Here is a 7,000-nt window from a genome sequence, read left to right as displayed (position 1 = left end):
ATATATATATATATATATATATATATATATATATATATATATATATTGCTAGCCCAGGCCCACTTGGTGTGTTTATAAAAAGATAAACAGAGGAGGGGCTATGTTTGGTGGAGGTGTCGTCAGGTGTGGGGAAAGGGGGTGCCTCTACCATGCTGAGGCATCCCTTCCCCCTGTGGGACCAGCCACACCACGATGACAATGACAACAGTATAGTATAGAACAGAGTTTATTCAGGGCATGGGGAAAGGAGTTGAGAGGGTAGTAGAGACAGGGAAAGGCAGAGAGAGGGAGACAGAGCAGAGTAGGGAGGGAGGGAGGGAGGGAGGGAGGGAGGGAGGGAGGGAGGGAGAGAGAGGAATAGTGAAGTAGAGACTGGTCATGAGCATGTGGAGAGAGATGGGGGAAGGGGAGAGAGGAGGAAAGGGGTGAGGGGACAGTGAGAGCAAGAGAGAGAGGAGGGGGCAAGCAGCCCCTTTCATAGTGAGTCATGCATGCCTGGCTGTTGCCAGGTAACTGTGGGGCAGAGCTTAGACAACATGCTTAAACCACCTGCCTCTGGATGTGCTGCCCACAGTGGGCTGGACCCTCCCATGCAAATCATCAACCATGTCAACAGACATAGCTGCACAAGCCAGTCTGACCTGGCAATTCCAAAGTTGAAGTCCCCTCTTCCCAGGTGATCTTAGGTATGTTGAGTTAAGAATAAAAAACCATCAGAACACACACACCCAACATCCGGACCCTAGCACCAGACTTGACTTCACAATGCCTACCTGATGTTTCCTGTTTCAACTTTTTTCACATGGATAACTTCCTGAAGTCCCATCCCCCACCCAATGCTGCCTTCCAGAAAACATGAAGGAACACTTCCACCCACTCCCTTCTCCTTTAGCTGCATGGGCTTCAGGCACTCTTCAAACACCACGCTGTGACCACCTCTGACCTTTGCACAAACTGTCTTTGTTACCTAGAACACACAGTCCCACACCAGATAAGGGATCTGTAAGCAGCTTCAACCATCATCACTGGCTGAAATCCAGTCTGGATTCGAGTCTGCAGCTTGGGAGCTCAAATGGCATCGTCAGGGACCCAACAGTTCTACGCTGACCTTCCCATGTTTAACAGGAGTTAGAACCATCCATAACTCTAGTTCCAGGGGACCTGACACCCTCTTCTGACCTCTGGGGCAACACACACACACACACACACACACACACACGGCACACATAAACAAAACACTCACACACACAGCACACAGACATATAGGTAGGCAAAATACTCATACACATAAAATAAATAAATCTTTAGTAGTTAAATGGGGCTGGAGAAATGGCTCAGTAGTTGGGAACACTGCTCTTATAGAGGAGTGAAGTTCAGTTCCCAGAGTCGTTCACAGCCATCTGTGACTTCAACTCCAGGGGATCCAAGACCCCTCTGGCCTTTCTGGGCACCTGCACTCACATGTACAAACCCACATATACAGACACACAGGTACACACACATATGTATAATGAAAAAATAAAAATAAAAAATAAAACAGATTTTGTTTTCCAAAATGGATAATTGGGGGCTGCAGAGGTGGCTCCATGGTTGGGAGCTCCAGCTCTTTCAAGGACCTGAACTTGGGTCCCAGCACCCACATCAGGTGGCGTACAACTGCCTGAAACTCCAGTTCTAAGGATCTGATGCCCTATTCTGGTCTCTGAGGGTTCTGATCAACAGTGTACACACACATACACCACACACACACACACATACACACAGACATGCACATGCATGGAAAAAACATAAAACAAATCTTTTTAAAGATGGAAAAATAAATAAAACAATCTACTATCATACACAGAGGAGGTGGGGAGACAGAGAGACAAGAGACAGAGAAAGGACATAAAACATAAAATGAATCTTTTTAAAGATAGAGAAATAAAACCTACTATCACACACACACAGGTACACAGGAGCATGTACACACACACACACACACACACACAGGCACACACAAACCCACCTGTCCAGTCTGAGAGTAGGTGACACATCTGCAGAGACCTCAGGGAGACCGAGACACTAGCTCACAACTTATCCTGGGACCCCAGAGTTTTAATTTACTGTAGATCACAAGCCCAGCAAACCCCGGCCCAGGCACCAAGTCCCTCCAGTGAAGGAAGGGCAAGGTGACTCCTGGAAGTCTCCAGAATCCAGACCGGCCTAACCAGTTCCTTCTGAGAGTTCCTGGCCCCTTCCAGCTGAAAGGTCATTTCTTGCTGCTAAGATGGAGCTGGCTGGCCTTCAGCAGGGGAGGATCTGCAACATACAAATTCACTCAACACCTAGGCCTGCCCCAAAGGCCACAGAGTAACGGCTAACATAATCACTCACAAAGCTGTGTGACTCGTTTGAGGCACTCACAAAAAATCTACTCATTCTGGCCTCTCCATGACTGTAGAGTATTGTCATAGAGTTTTACTGCTGTGAACAGACACCATGACCAAGGCAACTTTTAAAAGAACAACATTTAGCTGGGGGCTGGCTTACAGGTTTAGAGGGTCAGTCCATTATCACCATGGTAGGAACTTGGCAGCATCCAGGCAGGCATGGTGCAGGAGGAGCTGAGAGTTCTCCATCTTCATCTGAAGGCTGCTAGCAGAATACTGACTTCCAGGCAGCGAGGACTAGGGTATTAAAGCCCACACCCACAGTGACACACCTACTCCAACAAGGCCACACCCACTCCAACAGGGCCACACCCACTCCAACAGGGCCACACCCACTCCAACAGGGCCACACCTCCTAATAGTGCTACTCCTTGGGTCGAGCTTATGCAAACCATCACAAGTACGAAACTTCACAGATGAGGAAACCAACGCATAGAGTGGCTAGCAATTGACTCAAGGTCACACAGCCTGTGACAGGGTGTGGAGCCCCTATTCCCAGATGTTAACCACTGCACCGCCTCCTCTGAACACCCATATTATCTTATCCTCCAACTTTCAAATGGTCTTACGATGCCTATGACAGAGATGAGAAGACAGGGATCCCAAGAACTGACTTAGGGAGAGCCACCTACCCAGCTTACTTCCAGGAACCCAGAAGCCTGGATAGAACGGGCAGCCAGAAGTCCCACATAGTAGTCCAGCTCCAAGCCATCCACAGCAGCCACCCACGAGGTCACTAGATACCTGTGGGACTTCTTCCTCAAGCATCAAATTCAACCAAAGAGCAGGGGAAGTTGAGTTTCAGCACGAGACAGAAAACTTAATTATTTCACAATGCTAACGTCTGTGACACAGGTTAGATAGGCAGGGAAAATTTTTTTAGTCATGAAAAGAGAAAGGTGCCCTTACACCCGAGGCTTCTTCCCAGGTGAGAAACAGAATTCTAGCCCGTTCGATACCTGCTTATGGTCTCTATTCCTAGCTTGAAACCTTTGACTGTCTAGGGTTTTTCTTTTTTTTTTTTTTTTTTTTTTTTACCTGAAACCCCATTTACAGGAAAACACACCCCAAGACCCTTGTGCAACCTTAGTGGTGCTTGATTTAACTTTATTAGAATGTCACCCACCTCCAGAGCCACCCCGTAATTTTACCAAGCAAAGAGAGAGAGAGAAAAAAAAACAAAAGGCGAGATTCTTAGCCACCTTCTGAGATGTCACCTGTAAGTCACAATAAAATGGTATGTATGGCTAGTTCTAAGATATTTATTAACTCTCCCTTGAGAAGCCCATACCCATGCTTGGCTATATCTTAATTCTTTCCTTAAACAATCCTCTTATTCTTTTAACACCAGTGCTTAACACTTATGTAAAAATTATCTTTTAGAAGACAGTCATGGTGGTGCATGACTTTAATCCCAGCACTCAGAAAGCAAGAGACAAGAGGATCTCTGTGAGTTCAAGGCCAATCTGACCTAAATTGAAAGTTCCAGGACAGTCAGGGCTACATAAAGAGACCCTGTATCCAAACATCAACAAGAGTCGTTTAGGGACTGGAGAGATGGCAGAGGGCTCAAACTCAGTTCCCAGAACCTACCTCAGGTAGTTCACAACTACTTGGAACCCAGCCCCAGGGGATCTGACACCCTCTTATGGTCTCCACAGGAACCTGCACTCCTGTGCACACACCTACTCCCTTCCCATACATACACACAAATTTAAAATAAAATATTTTTTTAAAAACAGTCTTTATAATTTATTTTTTAGATTTATGTATCTTATTTTACAAATACAGATGTTTTGCCTGCATAAGCCCATTGCAGTCAGAAGAGGGTGTTGGATTCCCTGGAACTGGAGTTACAGGTGATTGTGAGCCACTACATGGGTGCTTAGACCCAGGTTCTGTGTAAGAGCAATGGGTGCTGTTAAGGGCCGTGGCATTTCTCCAGCCCTTAAAGATTCTTTTCATCGGGCAGCCTCCCCTTGTGTTGTTTTCTTTTCTTGAGCACTTTCCTTTCTACTTTTAGCTAAACTTCAACTCTGTTTCCCTGTGTCCTGAAATTCCCTTTTAAGTGGAAGCCATGGACCTCGGGTTTGCCAGAGGTGAGATCTTCCAGAACTTTCCAGAACTTCCTTGGGCAATTGAGGGTGAGAGTGTGGGGATGCCTGTTTGTCTGCCTCTCACTGCAGACTTCAGGAGGGCAGGCAGTTGCTGGGGGGGCTTCCAAACATCTCCAATTTACACCAGCCTGCTCTCACAAAGGTGGATGCCAAGCCTGGCTTTCCATGTGCTAGCACTAAGACCATGACTCCTCTGCCTCTGTTTCCTCTTCTGTAGAAGTGGGCAGTGCCGCTACCATCTCAGGAGGCTGGTGTGATTGAGAAACCAGGCAATCAGCATGTGAGGATGATACACCCTCTGCTAGAAAGGGCTGGGCTTGGGAAGGAGGACGGGTGAGCCACCAGAACACTTTGCAGATACAGAGGCTACTCCCCACGAGGAAAGTGACTGGCTCAAAACCCAGTAATCAGACTAGGTGTAGTGGTTCATTTTGTAGCATCAGCTTTTGAAAGGTTGGGGCAGGAGGATTGCCTTGAGTTTAAAACCAGCCTGGGCTAAATAATGAGACCTGTCTCCAAAAATAAAAGAAAAACAAAATCAAGCTCTCCCAAAATTCCCTGGAAGCTTTACCTGTCTCATGTGACCAACCAGTGCCTCAGTGTCCCCCATCAGTGAGATGAGGGTGATTCAGGTATTGGGGTGGATGGTTTTCTCGTGTGGTTAAAGTCTAGGGTCAGGCACCTCTAGGTGACAGCTGTTGTCTACCCTGTTATATATTTTGGTTTATTATTGAGACAAGGTCTCACACACTGAGGCTGGCTTCAAGCTCAATGTGTAGCCATCATAGAGGGCTTTCTGTCCTCAATCTGATAAAAGGTCCTGGGATTACAGCCTCAGGACACCACACACCTGGTTTATGTGTCGCAGGAAAACAAACCCAGGATTTTGTGTGTGCTAGGCAGAGGTTCTACTAACTTAGCTATATCCTGCTGTTCTCTTTAACTGAGGCCACATTCATGCCCATCATTGACAGGAAACCTTCAACCTTACACAGTTCTCCAAAACTGCGCTTTACTGTGAGCTGATCCAAGTACATACCCGGGACACGCCCATCTCGACCTCTTCTAGACCACCCACCAAAATACGGGCCACACCCTCCTGCCTATCTCCCACCCCATCTTCCAGCTCTACTGCAGCCTCCTCCAGGAAAGTCCCCACAACCCCTGGCTTCGATCACCGAGAGCTGATTCTGGATTCCTGAGAGCTATGAACAGACAAGAGGCTGACCTGATCTCTGGGAACAGCTGGGCTCAGACTTCCAGTTACCTGCCCCACCTTCCATCCCGGCTCAGACTGGGGGAAAGGTTTGATGGGGCATTCTACAAGGAACTCATATACATATCCTGAAACAACCGAGGCCAGTGAAGACTGCCTACTTTCCAAGCTGTTAAGGCGAACTGAGTTCTCACCTCGACCCAAGTTCGCCCTGACTCTGGCTAACAGCGCGCGCACTCGAATCTGCTAGTCCCAGAGCAGAACCTGGGACCTCCAGGTCCTTTTCCCACACCAGCCAAAAGAACGAAGGAATGCCACCCCTCCCCCCAGTGGCCTCCGCAGTTCCCCTAGCAGGGCCCCGGCAGCTAGCTACACCGACTGCACCTCCCTCCTAAGAATTCTCGAATTCTCAGAAGGCCTTTGCCAGGTTTGGGAAAGCGAAAGAAGCCCGCGGCAGCCTGCTTTTACCTAAGTGGGGACTTCCCAGGCCTGCGGCCTATAAATCCTGAGAGTTGCACCCAGTGTGACAAGGTGACCAGACAGACCCCAGCCTCAGGGCCCCAAGTGCATCTTCAGCATCCGCCCCGACCTCAGTGTTGCCACCTGTTAGGCGGGAATGATGCCACCTTGATGCGCTCAGGTTTGGTGAGGGAGCCAAGGGGCTACTGCATGTGCTAATCCCGGGGGCCCAAAGGGGACAGAACCCGGGTCGGAAGGAGGGCAGGGGGAACAGAAAGCAGGGACAAGGTGGAGAGGAGAGGAACACCAGGAGAAGTTGGGACGGGAAGAGACCGGGGCCAGGGATAGGAGCCGCGCCTCCCTACCCGAGCAGGTCCCCAAGGGGGGACTCACCGGACCACCGAGCACCTCACCTGGTCTCTGCAAATCCCGCCGCTCACCTGGCCGGCCCCCAGGCAGGCCCCTCCCCGGCAGGCCCCGCCCAACGTCAGAGAGCGCACAGCCCGGAGTCTCCAGGGTGGGAGGGACCAGGGTAGGAGGTTCTAGCTCTAGGCGGGAAGGAGCTGAGGGACACTGGCCCTGTGCCGCCTCCTCACCCGCTGCCACTCCTCACGTTTACCCGCTTTTGAGATGCGCCCGGTGAGACGGGAAACCGGAGATCTGTGCTGAGGTGGAAAACAGCCCGCGTCCCCGAGCGTCCGACCTGCTCTCCCAGGCGTGACCTAGGTGCGGGTACGGGGCTCTCTGTCTGCTGCCTCTGCCCTTGGGGTATCGGT

The 7,000-nt window shown here is 49.7% G+C and overlaps 1 protein-coding gene across 1 annotated transcript in view; it reads right to left on the bottom strand.

Moving 5' to 3' along the window:
* Positions 1-6,654, bottom strand: part of Arhgap8 (Rho GTPase activating protein 8) — a 46,664-nt gene extending 40,010 nt beyond the window's left edge. The window contains exon 1 of the mRNA XM_028788723.1: positions 6,638-6,654. The gene's annotated coding sequence lies outside the window, so the exon portion shown is untranslated. The remainder of the gene's footprint in view (positions 1-6,637) is intronic.
* Between the last annotated feature and the right edge of the window lie 346 nt (positions 6,655-7,000).

Source organism: Grammomys surdaster, unplaced genomic scaffold (genome assembly GCF_004785775.1).
Source record: "Grammomys surdaster isolate TR1022 unplaced genomic scaffold, NIH_TR_1.0 125767, whole genome shotgun sequence".
In the NCBI taxonomy this organism is placed as follows: Eukaryota; Metazoa; Chordata; class Mammalia; order Rodentia; family Muridae; genus Grammomys; species Grammomys surdaster.
This window is presented reverse-complemented; position numbering and strand designations above follow the sequence as displayed.